The sequence below is a fragment of the Hydractinia symbiolongicarpus genome, chromosome 11 (genome assembly GCF_029227915.1).
Source record: "Hydractinia symbiolongicarpus strain clone_291-10 chromosome 11, HSymV2.1, whole genome shotgun sequence".
NCBI classification, from domain to species: domain Eukaryota; kingdom Metazoa; phylum Cnidaria; class Hydrozoa; order Anthoathecata; family Hydractiniidae; genus Hydractinia; species Hydractinia symbiolongicarpus.
The window spans coordinates 15,632,992-15,647,593 of record NC_079885.1 but is presented as its reverse complement, the minus strand read 5'-3'; the positions used below and the strand labels follow the sequence as shown (position 1 = coordinate 15,647,593).

Sequence of the window (14,602 nt, the reverse complement as noted above, 5' to 3'; positions counted from 1 at the left end):
TTCATATGACAAAGTTAATTAGCAAAGTTACTACATCGCCATTTTCTTTGTCTGACGCTCGTAATCCATTCATTTGCGACTTGGCGCATTTATTGCTGCCAGATCGTAGCTGTTTTGAAGGGAAAGCAACTTCTAATCATGTCTCTTTCTTGATTTACTCAGCGGCTATTTCGTAAAAAAGATACGTCACAGTCGTAATGATAAATAATGTAACGTGAAAAAGTCAATAGCCTACGACACCGGGAGTTCCCAGGCGGTCCCCCATCCAAGTACTATCCCGGCCCGACGATGCTTAACTTCCGTGATCGGACGAGAACAGGTGTGTTCATCGTGGTATGGTCGTAGACAAACAAACGGGCAGATATCTACGATTTATTAGCACATTACATCGAAAATGGTTCAAACTTTAAAAGTCATATTTCTTGACTGGATCATTCGAAATAGGTCGTTCTTATGTGCATTTGAAAGCTCATTTCAATTGCTATCCATTAATTACGACAACCATGCGCTTTATGATTTCCCGTAAAAAGTTCCAACGAAGGAAATCTAGGGTGCTTTCCGACTTAATTTTCATATGACAAAGTTAATTAGCAAAGTTACTACATCGCCATTTTCTTTGTCTGACGCTCGTAATCCATTCATTTGCGACTTGGCGCATTTATTGCTGCCAGATCGTAGCCGTTTTGAAGGGAAAGCAACTTCTAATCATGTCTCTTTCTTGATTTACTCAGCGGCTATTTCGTAAAAAAGATACGTCACAGTCGTAATGATAAATAATGAAACGTGAAAAAGTCAATAGCCTACGACACCGGGAGTTCCCAGGCGGTCCCCCATCCAAGTACTATCCCGGCCCGACGATGCTTAACTTCCGTGATCGGACGAGAACAGGTGTGTTCATCGTGGTATGGTCGTAGACAAACAAACGGGCAGATATCTACGATTTATTAGCACATTACATCGAAAATGGTTCAAACTTTAAAGGTCATATTTCTTGACTGGATCATTCGAAATAGGTCGTGTTTATGTGCGTTTGACAGCTCTTTTTAAGCGCTATCGATTCTTGACAACAATAATGCGCTTTATGATTTTCGGTAAAAAGTTCCAACGAAGGAAATCTAGGGTGCTTTCCGACTTAATTTTATTATGACAAAGTTAATTAGCAAAGTAACTACATCGCCATTTTCTTTGTCTGACGCTTGTAATCCATTCATTTGCGACTTGGCGCATTTATTGCTGCCAGATCGTAGCCGTTTTGAAGGGAAAGCAACTTCTAATCATGTCTCTTTCTTGATTTACTCAGCGGCTATTTCGTAAAAAAGATACGTCACAGTCGCAATGATAAATAATGTAACGTGAAAAAGTCAATAGCCTACGACACCGGGAGTTCCCAGGCGGTCCCCCATCCAAGTACTATCCCGGCCCGACGATGCTTAACTTCCGTGATCGGACGAGAACAGGTGTGTTCATCGTGGTATGGTCGTAGACAAACAAACGGGCAGATATCTACGATTTATTAGCACATTACATCGAAAATGGTTCAAACTTTAAAGGTCATATTTCTTGACTGGATCATTCGAAATAGGTAGTGTTTATGTGCGTTTGACAGCTCTTTTTAAGCGCTATCGATTCTTGACAACAATAATGCGCTTTATGATTTCCGGTGAAAAGTTCCAACGAAGGAAATCTAGGGTGCTTTCCGACTTAATTTTATTATGACAAAGTTAATTAGCAAAGTAACTACATCGCCATTTTCTTTGTCTGACGCTTGTAATCCATTCATTTGCGACTTGGCGCATTTATTGCTGCCAGATCGTAGCCGTTTTGAAGGGAAAGCAACTTCTAATCATGTCTCTTTCTTGATTTACTCAGCGGTTATTTCGTAAAAAAGATACGTCACAGTCGTAATGATAAATAATGTAACGTGAAAAAGTCAATAGCCTACGACACCGGGAGTTCCCAGGCGGTCCCCCATCCAAGTACTATCCCGGCCCAACGATGCTTAACTTCCGTGATCGGACGAGAACAGGTGTGTTCATCGTGGTATGGTCGTAGACAAACAAACGGGCAGATATCTACGATTTATTAGCACATTACATCAAAAATGGTTTAAATTTTAAAGGTCATATTTCTTGACTGGATTATCCGAAAAAGGTTGTGTTTATGTGCATTTGAAAGCTCGTTTCAAGTGCTATCCATTAATTACGACAATAATGCGCTTTAAGATTTCCGGTAAAAAGTTCCAAGAAAGGCAATCTAGGGTACTTTCAGACTTAATTTTCATATGACAAAGTTAATTAGCAAAGTAACTACATCGCCATTTTCTTTGTCTGACGCTCGTAATCCATTTATTTGCGACGTGGCGCATTTATTGCAGCAAGATTGTAGCCGTTTTGAAGGGAAAGCAACTTATAATCATGTCTCTTTCTTGATTTACTCAGCGGCTATTGCGTAAAAAACATACGTCCCAGTCCTAATGATAAATAATGTAACGTGAAAAAGTCAATAGCCTACGACACCGGGAGTTCCCAGGCGGTCCCCCATCCAAGTACTATCCCGGCCCAACGATGCTTAACTTCCGTGATCGGACGAGAACAGGTGTGTTCATCGTGGTATGGTCGTAGACAAACAAACGGGCAGATATCTACGATTTATTAGCACATTACATCAAAAATGGTTTAAATTTTAAAGGTCATATTTCTTGACTGGATTATCCGAAATAGGTTGTGTTTATGTGCATTTGAAAGCTCATTTCAAGCGCTATCCATTAATTACGACAATAATGCGCTTTAAGATTTCCGGTAAAAAGTTCCAACGAAGGCAATCTAGGGTACTTTCAGACTTAATTTTCATATGACAAAGTTAATTAGCAAAGTAATTACATCGCCATTTTCTTTGTCTGACGCTCGTAATCCATTTATTTGCGACGTGGCGCATTTATTGCTGCCAGATCGTAGCTGTTTTGAAGGGAAAGCAACTTCTATTCATGTCTCTTTCTTGATTTACTCAGCGGCTATTGCGTAAAAAAGATACGTCCCAGTCGTAATGATAAATAATGTAACGTGAAAAAGTCAATAGCCTACGACACCGGGAGTTCCCAGGCGGTCCCCCATCCAAGTACTATCCCGGCCCAACGATGCTTAACTTCCGTGATCGGACGAGAACAGGTGTGTTCATCGTGGTATGGTCGTAGACAAACAAACGGGCAGATATCTACGATTTATTAGCACATTACATCGAAAATGGTTTAAACTTTAAAGGTCATATTTCTTGACTGGATTATCCGAAATAGGTCGTGTTTATGTGCATTTGAAAGCTCATTTCAAGCGCAATCGATTAATTACGACAACCATGCGCTTTAAGATTTCCGGTAAAAAGTTCCAACGAAGGCAATCTAGGGTACTTTCAGACTTAATTTTCATATGACAAAGTTAATTAGCAAATTAACTACATCGCCATTTTTTTTGTCTGACGCTCGTAATCCATTCATTTGCGACTTGGCGCATTTATTGCTGCCAGATCGTAGCCGTTTTGAAGGGAAAGCAACTTCTAATCATGTCTCTTTCTTGATTTACTCAGCGGCTATTTCGTAAAAAAGATACGTCACAGTCGTAATGATAAATAATGTAACGTGAAAAAGTCAATAGCCTACGACACCGGGAGTTCCCAGGCGGTCCCCCATCCAAGTACTATCCCGGCCCGACGATGCTTAACTTCCGTGATCGGACGAGAACAGGTGTGTTCATCGTGGTATGGTCGTAAACAAACAAACGGGCAGATATCTACGATTTATTAGCACATTACATCGAAAATGGTTTAAACTTTAAAGGTCATATTTCTTGACTGGATCATCCGAAATAGGTCGTTTTTATGTGCATTTGAAAGCTCATTTCAAGCGCTATCCATTAATTACGACAACCATGCGCTTTATGATTTCCGGTAAAAAGTTCCAACGAAGGAAATCTAGGGTGCTTTCCGACTTAATTTTCATATGACAAAGTTAATTAGCAAAGTTACTACATCGCCATTTTCTTTGTCTGACGCTCGTAATCCATTCATTTGCGACTTGGCGCATTTATTGCTGCCAGATCGTAGCCGTTTTGAAGGGAAAGCAACTTCTAATCATGTCTCTTTCTTGATTTACTCAGCGGCTATTTCGTAAAAAAGATACGTCACAGTCGTAATGATAAATAATGTAACGTGAAAAAGTCAATAGCCTACGACACCGGGAGTTCCCAGGCGGTCCCCCATCCAAGTACTATCCCGGCCCGACGATGCTTAACTTCCGTGATCGGACGAGAACAGGTGTGCTCATCGTGGTATGGTCGTAGACAAACAAACGGGCAGATATCTACGATTTATTAGCACATTACATCGAAAATGGTTCAAACTTTAAAGGTCATATTTCTTGACTGGATCATTCGAAATAGGTCGTGTTTATGTGCGTTTGACAGCTCTTTTTAAGCGCTATCGATTCTTGACAACAATAATGCGCTTTATGATTTCCGGTAAAAAGTTCCAACGAAGGAAATCTAGGGTGCTTTCCGACTTAATTTTATTATGACAAAGTTGATTAGCAAAGTTACTACATCGCCATTTTCTTTGTCTGACGCTCGTAATCCATTTATTTGCGACGTGGCGCATTTATTGCAGCAAGATTGTAGCCGTTTTGAAGGGAAAGCAACTTCTAATCATGTCTCTTTCTTGATTTACTCAGCGGCTATTGCGTAAAAAAGATACGTCCCAGTCGTAATGATAAATAATGTAACGTGAAAAAGTCAATAGCCTACGACACCGGGAGTTCCCAGGCGGTCCCCCATCCAAGTACTATCCCGGCCCAACGATGCTTAACTTCCGTGATCGGACGAGAACAGGTGTGTTCATCGTGGTATGGTCGTAAACAAACAAACGGGCAGATATCTACGATTTATTAGCACATTACATCGAAAATGGTTTAAACTTTAAAGGTCATATTTCTTGACTGGATCATCCGAAATAGGTCGTTTTTATGTGCATTTGAAAGCTCATTTCAAGCGCTATCCATTAATTACGACAACCATGCGCTTTATGATTTCCGGTAAAAAGTTCCAACGAAGGAAATCTAGGGTGCTTTCCGACTTAATTTTCATATGACAAAGTTAATTAGCAAAGTTACTACATCGCCATTTTCTTTGTCTGACGCTCGTAATCCATTCATTTGCGACTTGGCGCATTTATTGCTGCCAGATCGTAGCCGTTTTGAAGGGAAAGCAACTTCTAATCATGTCTCTTTCTTGATTTACTCAGCGGCTATTTCGTAAAAAAGATACGTCACAGTCGTAATGATAAATAATGTAACGTGAAAAAGTCAATAGCCTACGACACCGGGAGTTCCCAGGCGGTCCCCCATCCAAGTACTATCCCGGCCCGACGATGCTTAACTTCCGTGATCGGACGAGAACAGGTGTGCTCATCGTGGTATGGTCGTAGACAAACAAACGGGCAGATATCTACGATTTATTAGCACATTACATCGAAAATGGTTCAAACTTTAAAGGTCATATTTCTTGACTGGATCATTCGAAATAGGTCGTGTTTATGTGCGTTTGACAGCTCTTTTTAAGCGCTATCGATTCTTGACAACAATAATGCGCTTTATGATTTCCGGTAAAAAGTTCCAACGAAGGAAATCTAGGGTGCTTTCCGACTTAATTTTATTATGACAAAGTTGATTAGCAAAGTTACTACATCGCCATTTTCTTTGTCTGACGCTCGTAATCCATTTATTTGCGACGTGGCGCATTTATTGCAGCAAGATTGTAGCCGTTTTGAAGGGAAAGCAACTTCTAATCATGTCTCTTTCTTGATTTACTCAGCGGCTATTGCGTAAAAAAGATACGTCCCAGTCGTAATGATAAATAATGTAACGTGAAAAAGTCAATAGCCTACGACACCGGGAGTTCCCAGGCGGTCCCCCATCCAAGTACTATCCCGGCCCAACGATGCTTAACTTCCGTGATCGGACGAGAACAGGTGTGTTCATCGTGGTATGGTCGTAGACAAACAAACGGGCAGATATCTACGATTTATTAGCACATTACATCGAAAATGGTTTAAACTTTAAAGGTCATATTTCTTGACTGGATTATCCGAAATAGGTCGTGTTTATGTGCATTTGAAAGCTCATTTCAAGCGCAATCGATTAATTACGACAACCATGCGCTTTAAGATTTCCGGTAAAAAGTTCCAACGAAGGCAATCTAGGGTACTTTCAGACTTAATTTTCATATGACAAAGTTAATTAGCAAATTAACTACATCGCCATTTTTTTTTGTCTGACGCTCGTAATCCATTCATTTGCGACTTGGCGCATTTATTGCTGCCAGATCGTAGCCGTTTTGAAGGGAAAGCAACTTCTAATCATGTCTCTTTCTTGATTTACTCAGCGGCTATTTCGTAAAAAAGATACGTCACAGTCGTAATGATAAATAATGTAACGTGAAAAAGTCAATAGCCTACGACACCGGGAGTTCCCAGGCGGTCCCCCATCCAAGTACTATCCCGGCCCGACGATGCTTAACTTCCGTGATCGGACGAGAACAGGTGTGTTCATCGTGGTATGGTCGTAAACAAACAAACGGGCAGATATCTACGATTTATTAGCACATTACATCGAAAATGGTTTAAACTTTAAAGGTCATATTTCTTGACTGGATCATCCGAAATAGGTCGTTTTTATGTGCATTTGAAAGCTCATTTCAAGCGCTATCCATTAATTACGACAACCATGCGCTTTATGATTTCCGGTAAAAAGTTCCAACGAAGGAAATCTAGGGTGCTTTCCGACTTAATTTTCATATGACAAAGTTAATTAGCAAAGTTACTACATCGCCATTTTCTTTGTCTGACGCTCGTAATCCATTCATTTGCGACTTGGCGCATTTATTGCTGCCAGATCGTAGCCGTTTTGAAGGGAAAGCAACTTCTAATCATGTCTCTTTCTTGATTTACTCAGCGGCTATTTCGTAAAAAAGATACGTCACAGTCGTAATGATAAATAATGTAACGTGAAAAAGTCAATAGCCTACGACACCGGGAGTTCCCAGGCGGTCCCCCATCCAAGTACTATCCCGGCCCGACGATGCTTAACTTCCGTGATCGGACGAGAACAGGTGTGCTCATCGTGGTATGGTCGTAGACAAACAAACGGGCAGATATCTACGATTTATTAGCACATTACATCGAAAATGGTTCAAACTTTAAAGGTCATATTTCTTGACTGGATCATTCGAAATAGGTCGTGTTTATGTGCGTTTGACAGCTCTTTTTAAGCGCTATCGATTCTTGACAACAATAATGCGCTTTATGATTTCCGGTAAAAAGTTCCAACGAAGGAAATCTAGGGTGCTTTCCGACTTAATTTTATTATGACAAAGTTGATTAGCAAAGTTACTACATCGCCATTTTCTTTGTCTGACGCTCGTAATCCATTTATTTGCGACGTGGCGCATTTATTGCAGCAAGATTGTAGCCGTTTTGAAGGGAAAGCAACTTCTAATCATGTCTCTTTCTTGATTTACTCAGCGGCTATTGCGTAAAAAAGATACGTCCCAGTCGTAATGATAAATAATGTAACGTGAAAAAGTCAATAGCCTACGACACCGGGAGTTCCCAGGCGGTCCCCCATCCAAGTACTATCCCGGCCCAACGATGCTTAACTTCCGTGATCGGACGAGAACAGGTGTGTTCATCGTGGTATGGTCGTAAACAAACAAACGGGCAGATATCTACGATTTATTAGCACATTACATCGAAAATGGTTTAAACTTTAAAGGTCATATTTCTTGACTGGATCATCCGAAATAGGTCGTTTTTATGTGCATTTGAAAGCTCATTTCAAGCGCTATCCATTAATTACGACAACCATGCGCTTTATGATTTCCGGTAAAAAGTTCCAACGAAGGAAATCTAGGGTGCTTTCCGACTTAATTTTCATATGACAAAGTTAATTAGCAAAGTTACTACATCGCCATTTTCTTTGTCTGACGCTCGTAATCCATTCATTTGCGACTTGGCGCATTTATTGCTGCCAGATCGTAGCCGTTTTGAAGGGAAAGCAACTTCTAATCATGTCTCTTTCTTGATTTACTCAGCGGCTATTTCGTAAAAAAGATACGTCACAGTCGTAATGATAAATAATGTAACGTGAAAAAGTCAATAGCCTACGACACCGGGAGTTCCCAGGCGGTCCCCCATCCAAGTACTATCCCGGCCCGACGATGCTTAACTTCCGTGATCGGACGAGAACAGGTGTGCTCATCGTGGTATGGTCGTAGACAAACAAACGGGCAGATATCTACGATTTATTAGCACATTACATCGAAAATGGTTCAAACTTTAAAGGTCATATTTCTTGACTGGATCATTCGAAATAGGTCGTGTTTATGTGCGTTTGACAGCTCTTTTTAAGCGCTATCGATTCTTGACAACAATAATGCGCTTTATGATTTCCGGTAAAAAGTTCCAACGAAGGAAATCTAGGGTGCTTTCCGACTTAATTTTATTATGACAAAGTTGATTAGCAAAGTTACTACATCGCCATTTTCTTTGTCTGACGCTCGTAATCCATTTATTTGCGACGTGGCGCATTTATTGCAGCAAGATTGTAGCCGTTTTGAAGGGAAAGCAACTTCTAATCATGTCTCTTTCTTGATTTACTCAGCGGCTATTGCGTAAAAAAGATACGTCCCAGTCGTAATGATAAATAATGTAACGTGAAAAAGTCAATAGCCTACGACACCGGGAGTTCCCAGGCGGTCCCCCATCCAAGTACTATCCCGGCCCAACGATGCTTAACTTCCGTGATCGGACGAGAACAGGTGTGTTCATCGTGGTATGGTCGTAGACAAACAAACGGGCAGATATCTACGATTTATTAGCACATTACATCGAAAATGGTTTAAACTTTAAAGGTCATATTTCTTGACTGGATTATCCGAAATAGGTCGTGTTTATGTGCATTTGAAAGCTCATTTCAAGCGCTATCGATTAATTACGACAACCATGCGCTTTAAGATTTCCGGTAAAAAGTTCCAACGAAGGCAATCTAGGGTACTTTCAGACTTAATTTTCATATGACAAAGTTAATTAGCAAATTAACTACATCGCCATTTTTTTTGTCTGACGCTCGTAATCCATTCATTTGCGACTTGGCGCATTTATTGCTGCCAGATCGTAGCCGTTTTGAAGGGAAAGCAACTTCTAATCATGTCTCTTTCTTGATTTACTCAGCGGCTATTTCGTAAAAAAGATACGTCACAGTCGTAATGATAAATAATGTAACGTGAAAAAGTCAATAGCCTACGACACCGGGAGTTCCCAGGCGGTCCCCCATCCAAGTACTATCCCGGCCCGACGATGCTTAACTTCCGTGATCGGACGAGAACAGGTGTGTTCATCGTGGTATGGTCGTAAACAAACAAACGGGCAGATATCTACGATTTATTAGCACATTACATCGAAAATGGTTTAAACTTTAAAGGTCATATTTCTTGACTGGATCATCCGAAATAGGTCGTTTTTATGTGCATTTGAAAGCTCATTTCAAGCGCTATCCATTAATTACGACAACCATGCGCTTTATGATTTCCGGTAAAAAGTTCCAACGAAGGCAATCTAGGGTACTTTCAGACTTAATTTTCATATGACAAAGTTAATTAGCAAATTAACTACATCGCCATTTTTTTTTGTCTGACGCTCGTAATCCATTCATTTGCGACTTGGCGCATTTATTGCTGCCAGATCGTAGCCGTTTTGAAGGGAAAGCAACTTCTAATCATGTCTCTTTCTTGATTTACTCAGCGGCTATTTCGTAAAAAAGATACGTCACAGTCGTAATGATAAATAATGTAACGTGAAAAAGTCAATAGCCTACGACACCGGGAGTTCCCAGGCGGTCCCCCATCCAAGTACTATCCCGGCCCGACGATGCTTAACTTCCGTGATCGGACGAGAACAGGTGTGTTCATCGTGGTATGGTCGTAAACAAACAAACGGGCAGATATCTACGATTTATTAGCACATTACATCGAAAATGGTTTAAACTTTAAAGGTCATATTTCTTGACTGGATCATCCGAAATAGGTCGTTTTTATGTGCATTTGAAAGCTCATTTCAAGCGCTATCCATTAATTACGACAACCATGCGCTTTATGATTTCCGGTAAAAAGTTCCAACGAAGGAAATCTAGGGTGCTTTCCGACTTAATTTTCATATGACAAAGTTAATTAGCAAAGTTACTACATCGCCATTTTCTTTGTCTGACGCTCGTAATCCATTCATTTGCGACTTGGCGCATTTATTGCTGCCAGATCGTAGCCGTTTTGAAGGGAAAGCAACTTCTAATCATGTCTCTTTCTTGATTTACTCAGCGGCTATTTCGTAAAAAAGATACGTCACAGTCGTAATGATAAATAATGTAACGTGAAAAAGTCAATAGCCTACGACACCGGGAGTTCCCAGGCGGTCCCCCATCCAAGTACTATCCCGGCCCGACGATGCTTAACTTCCGTGATCGGACGAGAACAGGTGTGCTCATCGTGGTATGGTCGTAGACAAACAAACGGGCAGATATCTACGATTTATTAGCACATTACATCGAAAATGGTTCAAACTTTAAAGGTCATATTTCTTGACTGGATCATTCGAAATAGGTCGTGTTTATGTGCGTTTGACAGCTCTTTTTAAGCGCTATCGATTCTTGACAACAATAATGCGCTTTATGATTTCCGGTAAAAAGTTCCAACGAAGGAAATCTAGGGTGCTTTCCGACTTAATTTTATTATGACAAAGTTGATTAGCAAAGTAACTACATCGCCATTTTCTTTGTCTGACGCTCGTAATCCATTTATTTGCGACGTGGCGCATTTATTGCAGCAAGATTGTAGCCGTTTTGAAGGGAAAGCAACTTCTAATCATGTCTCTTTCTTGATTTACTCAGCGGCTATTGCGTAAAAAAGATACGTCCCAGTCGTAATGATAAATAATGTAACGTGAAAAAGTCAATAGCCTACGACACCGGGAGTTCCCAGGCGGTCCCCCATCCAAGTACTATCCCGGCCCAACGATGCTTAACTTCCGTGATCGGACGAGAACAGGTGTGTTCATCGTGGTATGGTCGTAGACAAACAAACGGGCAGATATCTACGATTTATTAGCACATTACATCGAAAATGGTTTAAACTTTAAAGGTCATATTTCTTGACTGGATTATCCGAAATAGGTCGTGTTTATGTGCATTTGAAAGCTCATTTCAAGCGCTATCGATTAATTACGACAACCATGCGCTTTAAGATTTCCGGTAAAAAGTTCCAACGAAGGCAATCTAGGGTACTTTCAGACTTAATTTTCATATGACAAAGTTAATTAGCAAATTAACTACATCGCCATTTTTTTTGTCTGACGCTCGTAATCCATTCATTTGCGACTTGGCGCATTTATTGCTGCCAGATCGTAGCCGTTTTGAAGGGAAAGCAACTTCTAATCATGTCTCTTTCTTGATTTACTCAGCGGCTATTTCGTAAAAAAGATACGTCACAGTCGTAATGATAAATAATGTAACGTGAAAAAGTCAATAGCCTACGACACCGGGAGTTCCCAGGCGGTCCCCCATCCAAGTACTATCCCGGCCCGACGATGCTTAACTTCCGTGATCGGACGAGAACAGGTGTGTTCATCGTGGTATGGTCGTAAACAAACAAACGGGCAGATATCTACGATTTATTAGCACATTACATCGAAAATGGTTTAAACTTTAAAGGTCATATTTCTTGACTGGATCATCCGAAATAGGTCGTTTTTATGTGCATTTGAAAGCTCATTTCAAGCGCTATCCATTAATTACGACAACCATGCGCTTTATGATTTCCGGTAAAAAGTTCCAACGAAGGCAATCTAGGGTACTTTCAGACTTAATTTTCATATGACAAAGTTAATTAGCAAATTAACTACATCGCCATTTTTTTTTGTCTGACGCTCGTAATCCATTCATTTGCGACTTGGCGCATTTATTGCTGCCAGATCGTAGCCGTTTTGAAGGGAAAGCAACTTCTAATCATGTCTCTTTCTTGATTTACTCAGCGGCTATTTCGTAAAAAAGATACGTCACAGTCGTAATGATAAATAATGTAACGTGAAAAAGTCAATAGCCTACGACACCGGGAGTTCCCAGGCGGTCCCCCATCCAAGTACTATCCCGGCCCGACGATGCTTAACTTCCGTGATCGGACGAGAACAGGTGTGTTCATCGTGGTATGGTCGTAAACAAACAAACGGGCAGATATCTACGATTTATTAGCACATTACATCGAAAATGGTTTAAACTTTAAAGGTCATATTTCTTGACTGGATCATCCGAAATAGGTCGTTTTTATGTGCATTTGAAAGCTCATTTCAAGCGCTATCCATTAATTACGACAACCATGCGCTTTATGATTTCCGGTAAAAAGTTCCAACGAAGGAAATCTAGGGTGCTTTCCGACTTAATTTTCATATGACAAAGTTAATTAGCAAAGTTACTACATCGCCATTTTCTTTGTCTGACGCTCGTAATCCATTCATTTGCGACTTGGCGCATTTATTGCTGCCAGATCGTAGCCGTTTTGAAGGGAAAGCAACTTCTAATCATGTCTCTTTCTTGATTTACTCAGCGGCTATTTCGTAAAAAAGATACGTCACAGTCGTAATGATAAATAATGTAACGTGAAAAAGTCAATAGCCTACGACACCGGGAGTTCCCAGGCGGTCCCCCATCCAAGTACTATCCCGGCCCGACGATGCTTAACTTCCGTGATCGGACGAGAACAGGTGTGTTCATCGTGGTATGGTCGTAAACAAACAAACGGGCAGATATCTACGATTTATTAGCACATTACATCGAAAATGGTTTAAACTTTAAAGGTCATATTTCTTGACTGGATCATCCGAAATAGGTCGTTTTTATGTGCATTTGAAAGCTCATTTCAAGCGCTATCCATTAATTACGACAACCATGCGCTTTATGATTTCCGGTAAAAAGTTCCAACGAAGGCAATCTAGGGTACTTTCAGACTTAATTTTCATATGACAAAGTTAATTAGCAAATTAACTACATCGCCATTTTTTTTTGTCTGACGCTCGTAATCCATTCATTTGCGACTTGGCGCATTTATTGCTGCCAGATCGTAGCCGTTTTGAAGGGAAAGCAACTTCTAATCATGTCTCTTTCTTGATTTACTCAGCGGCTATTTCGTAAAAAAGATACGTCACAGTCGTAATGATAAATAATGTAACGTGAAAAAGTCAATAGCCTACGACACCGGGAGTTCCCAGGCGGTCCCCCATCCAAGTACTATCCCGGCCCGACGATGCTTAACTTCCGTGATCGGACGAGAACAGGTGTGTTCATCGTGGTATGGTCGTAAACAAACAAACGGGCAGATATCTACGATTTATTAGCACATTACATCGAAAATGGTTTAAACTTTAAAGGTCATATTTCTTGACTGGATCATCCGAAATAGGTCGTTTTTATGTGCATTTGAAAGCTCATTTCAAGCGCTATCCATTAATTACGACAACCATGCGCTTTATGATTTCCGGTAAAAAGTTCCAACGAAGGAAATCTAGGGTGCTTTCCGACTTAATTTTCATATGACAAAGTTAATTAGCAAAGTTACTACATCGCCATTTTCTTTGTCTGACGCTCGTAATCCATTCATTTGCGACTTGGCGCATTTATTGCTGCCAGATCGTAGCCGTTTTGAAGGGAAAGCAACTTCTAATCATGTCTCTTTCTTGATTTACTCAGCGGCTATTTCGTAAAAAAGATACGTCACAGTCGTAATGATAAATAATGTAACGTGAAAAAGTCAATAGCCTACGACACCGGGAGTTCCCAGGCGGTCCCCCATCCAAGTACTATCCCGGCCCGACGATGCTTAACTTCCGTGATCGGACGAGAACAGGTGTGCTCATCGTGGTATGGTCGTAGACAAACAAACGGGCAGATATCTACGATTTATTAGCACATTACATCGAAAATGGTTCAAACTTTAAAGGTCATATTTCTTGACTGGATCATTCGAAATAGGTCGTGTTTATGTGCGTTTGACAGCTCTTTTTAAGCGCTATCGATTCTTGACAACAATAATGCGCTTTATGATTTCCGGTAAAAAGTTCCAACGAAGGAAATCTAGGGTGCTTTCCGACTTAATTTTATTATGACAAAGTTGATTAGCAAAGTAACTACATCGCCATTTTCTTTGTCTGACGCTCGTAATCCATTTATTTGCGACGTGGCGCATTTATTGCAGCAAGATTGTAGCCGTTTTGAAGGGAAAGCAACTTCTAATCATGTCTCTTTCTTGATTTACTCAGCGGCTATTGCGTAAAAAAGATACGTCCCAGTCGTAATGATAAATAATGTAACGTGAAAAAGTCAATAGCCTACGACACCGGGAGTTCCCAGGCGGTCCCCCATCCAAGTACTATCCCGGCCCAACGATGCTTAACTTCCGTGATCGGACGAGAACAGGTGTGTTCATCGTGGTATGGTCGTAGACAAACAAACGGGCAGATATCTACGATT

General features: G+C 40.7%; 26 non-coding genes across 26 annotated transcripts; all 26 read right to left on the bottom strand.

Moving 5' to 3' along the window:
• Positions 1 to 228: 228 nt before the first annotated feature.
• Positions 229 to 347, bottom strand: LOC130615189 (5S ribosomal RNA). The gene has a single exon (XR_008976279.1). It is a non-coding gene; the product is annotated as a 5S ribosomal RNA (ribosomal RNA).
• Positions 348 to 797: 450 nt separating this feature from the next.
• LOC130615188 (5S ribosomal RNA) lies at positions 798 to 916 on the bottom strand. Its single transcript, XR_008976278.1, has one exon. It is a non-coding gene; the product is annotated as a 5S ribosomal RNA (ribosomal RNA).
• Positions 917 to 1,366: 450 nt separating this feature from the next.
• On the bottom strand, positions 1,367 to 1,485 carry LOC130615187 (5S ribosomal RNA). The gene has a single exon (XR_008976277.1). It is a non-coding gene; the product is annotated as a 5S ribosomal RNA (ribosomal RNA).
• A 450-nt stretch (positions 1,486 to 1,935) lies between these two features.
• On the bottom strand, positions 1,936 to 2,054 carry LOC130616711 (5S ribosomal RNA). Its single transcript, XR_008977791.1, has one exon. It is a non-coding gene; the product is annotated as a 5S ribosomal RNA (ribosomal RNA).
• A 450-nt stretch (positions 2,055 to 2,504) lies between these two features.
• Positions 2,505 to 2,623, bottom strand: LOC130616699 (5S ribosomal RNA). The gene has a single exon (XR_008977779.1). It is a non-coding gene; the product is annotated as a 5S ribosomal RNA (ribosomal RNA).
• Positions 2,624 to 3,073: 450 nt separating this feature from the next.
• Positions 3,074 to 3,192, bottom strand: LOC130616687 (5S ribosomal RNA). The gene has a single exon (XR_008977767.1). It is a non-coding gene; the product is annotated as a 5S ribosomal RNA (ribosomal RNA).
• A 450-nt stretch (positions 3,193 to 3,642) lies between these two features.
• Positions 3,643 to 3,761, bottom strand: LOC130615600 (5S ribosomal RNA). Its single transcript, XR_008976688.1, has one exon. It is a non-coding gene; the product is annotated as a 5S ribosomal RNA (ribosomal RNA).
• A 450-nt stretch (positions 3,762 to 4,211) lies between these two features.
• LOC130615870 (5S ribosomal RNA) lies at positions 4,212 to 4,330 on the bottom strand. Its single transcript, XR_008976956.1, has one exon. It is a non-coding gene; the product is annotated as a 5S ribosomal RNA (ribosomal RNA).
• Positions 4,331 to 4,780: 450 nt separating this feature from the next.
• LOC130615350 (5S ribosomal RNA) lies at positions 4,781 to 4,899 on the bottom strand. Its single transcript, XR_008976439.1, has one exon. It is a non-coding gene; the product is annotated as a 5S ribosomal RNA (ribosomal RNA).
• A 450-nt stretch (positions 4,900 to 5,349) lies between these two features.
• Positions 5,350 to 5,468, bottom strand: LOC130615869 (5S ribosomal RNA). Its single transcript, XR_008976955.1, has one exon. It is a non-coding gene; the product is annotated as a 5S ribosomal RNA (ribosomal RNA).
• A 450-nt stretch (positions 5,469 to 5,918) lies between these two features.
• On the bottom strand, positions 5,919 to 6,037 carry LOC130616673 (5S ribosomal RNA). The gene has a single exon (XR_008977754.1). It is a non-coding gene; the product is annotated as a 5S ribosomal RNA (ribosomal RNA).
• A 451-nt stretch (positions 6,038 to 6,488) lies between these two features.
• LOC130615599 (5S ribosomal RNA) lies at positions 6,489 to 6,607 on the bottom strand. The gene has a single exon (XR_008976687.1). It is a non-coding gene; the product is annotated as a 5S ribosomal RNA (ribosomal RNA).
• Positions 6,608 to 7,057: 450 nt separating this feature from the next.
• Positions 7,058 to 7,176, bottom strand: LOC130615868 (5S ribosomal RNA). The gene has a single exon (XR_008976954.1). It is a non-coding gene; the product is annotated as a 5S ribosomal RNA (ribosomal RNA).
• A 450-nt stretch (positions 7,177 to 7,626) lies between these two features.
• On the bottom strand, positions 7,627 to 7,745 carry LOC130615349 (5S ribosomal RNA). Its single transcript, XR_008976438.1, has one exon. It is a non-coding gene; the product is annotated as a 5S ribosomal RNA (ribosomal RNA).
• Positions 7,746 to 8,195: 450 nt separating this feature from the next.
• LOC130615867 (5S ribosomal RNA) lies at positions 8,196 to 8,314 on the bottom strand. Its single transcript, XR_008976953.1, has one exon. It is a non-coding gene; the product is annotated as a 5S ribosomal RNA (ribosomal RNA).
• Positions 8,315 to 8,764: 450 nt separating this feature from the next.
• Positions 8,765 to 8,883, bottom strand: LOC130616661 (5S ribosomal RNA). Its single transcript, XR_008977742.1, has one exon. It is a non-coding gene; the product is annotated as a 5S ribosomal RNA (ribosomal RNA).
• A 450-nt stretch (positions 8,884 to 9,333) lies between these two features.
• LOC130615598 (5S ribosomal RNA) lies at positions 9,334 to 9,452 on the bottom strand. The gene has a single exon (XR_008976686.1). It is a non-coding gene; the product is annotated as a 5S ribosomal RNA (ribosomal RNA).
• A 451-nt stretch (positions 9,453 to 9,903) lies between these two features.
• On the bottom strand, positions 9,904 to 10,022 carry LOC130615597 (5S ribosomal RNA). The gene has a single exon (XR_008976685.1). It is a non-coding gene; the product is annotated as a 5S ribosomal RNA (ribosomal RNA).
• A 450-nt stretch (positions 10,023 to 10,472) lies between these two features.
• Positions 10,473 to 10,591, bottom strand: LOC130615865 (5S ribosomal RNA). The gene has a single exon (XR_008976952.1). It is a non-coding gene; the product is annotated as a 5S ribosomal RNA (ribosomal RNA).
• A 450-nt stretch (positions 10,592 to 11,041) lies between these two features.
• On the bottom strand, positions 11,042 to 11,160 carry LOC130616649 (5S ribosomal RNA). The gene has a single exon (XR_008977730.1). It is a non-coding gene; the product is annotated as a 5S ribosomal RNA (ribosomal RNA).
• Positions 11,161 to 11,610: 450 nt separating this feature from the next.
• On the bottom strand, positions 11,611 to 11,729 carry LOC130615596 (5S ribosomal RNA). The gene has a single exon (XR_008976684.1). It is a non-coding gene; the product is annotated as a 5S ribosomal RNA (ribosomal RNA).
• A 451-nt stretch (positions 11,730 to 12,180) lies between these two features.
• On the bottom strand, positions 12,181 to 12,299 carry LOC130615595 (5S ribosomal RNA). Its single transcript, XR_008976683.1, has one exon. It is a non-coding gene; the product is annotated as a 5S ribosomal RNA (ribosomal RNA).
• A 450-nt stretch (positions 12,300 to 12,749) lies between these two features.
• LOC130615594 (5S ribosomal RNA) lies at positions 12,750 to 12,868 on the bottom strand. The gene has a single exon (XR_008976681.1). It is a non-coding gene; the product is annotated as a 5S ribosomal RNA (ribosomal RNA).
• Positions 12,869 to 13,319: 451 nt separating this feature from the next.
• On the bottom strand, positions 13,320 to 13,438 carry LOC130615593 (5S ribosomal RNA). The gene has a single exon (XR_008976680.1). It is a non-coding gene; the product is annotated as a 5S ribosomal RNA (ribosomal RNA).
• A 450-nt stretch (positions 13,439 to 13,888) lies between these two features.
• On the bottom strand, positions 13,889 to 14,007 carry LOC130615864 (5S ribosomal RNA). Its single transcript, XR_008976951.1, has one exon. It is a non-coding gene; the product is annotated as a 5S ribosomal RNA (ribosomal RNA).
• A 450-nt stretch (positions 14,008 to 14,457) lies between these two features.
• Positions 14,458 to 14,576, bottom strand: LOC130616637 (5S ribosomal RNA). The gene has a single exon (XR_008977718.1). It is a non-coding gene; the product is annotated as a 5S ribosomal RNA (ribosomal RNA).
• Between the last annotated feature and the right edge of the window lie 26 nt (positions 14,577 to 14,602).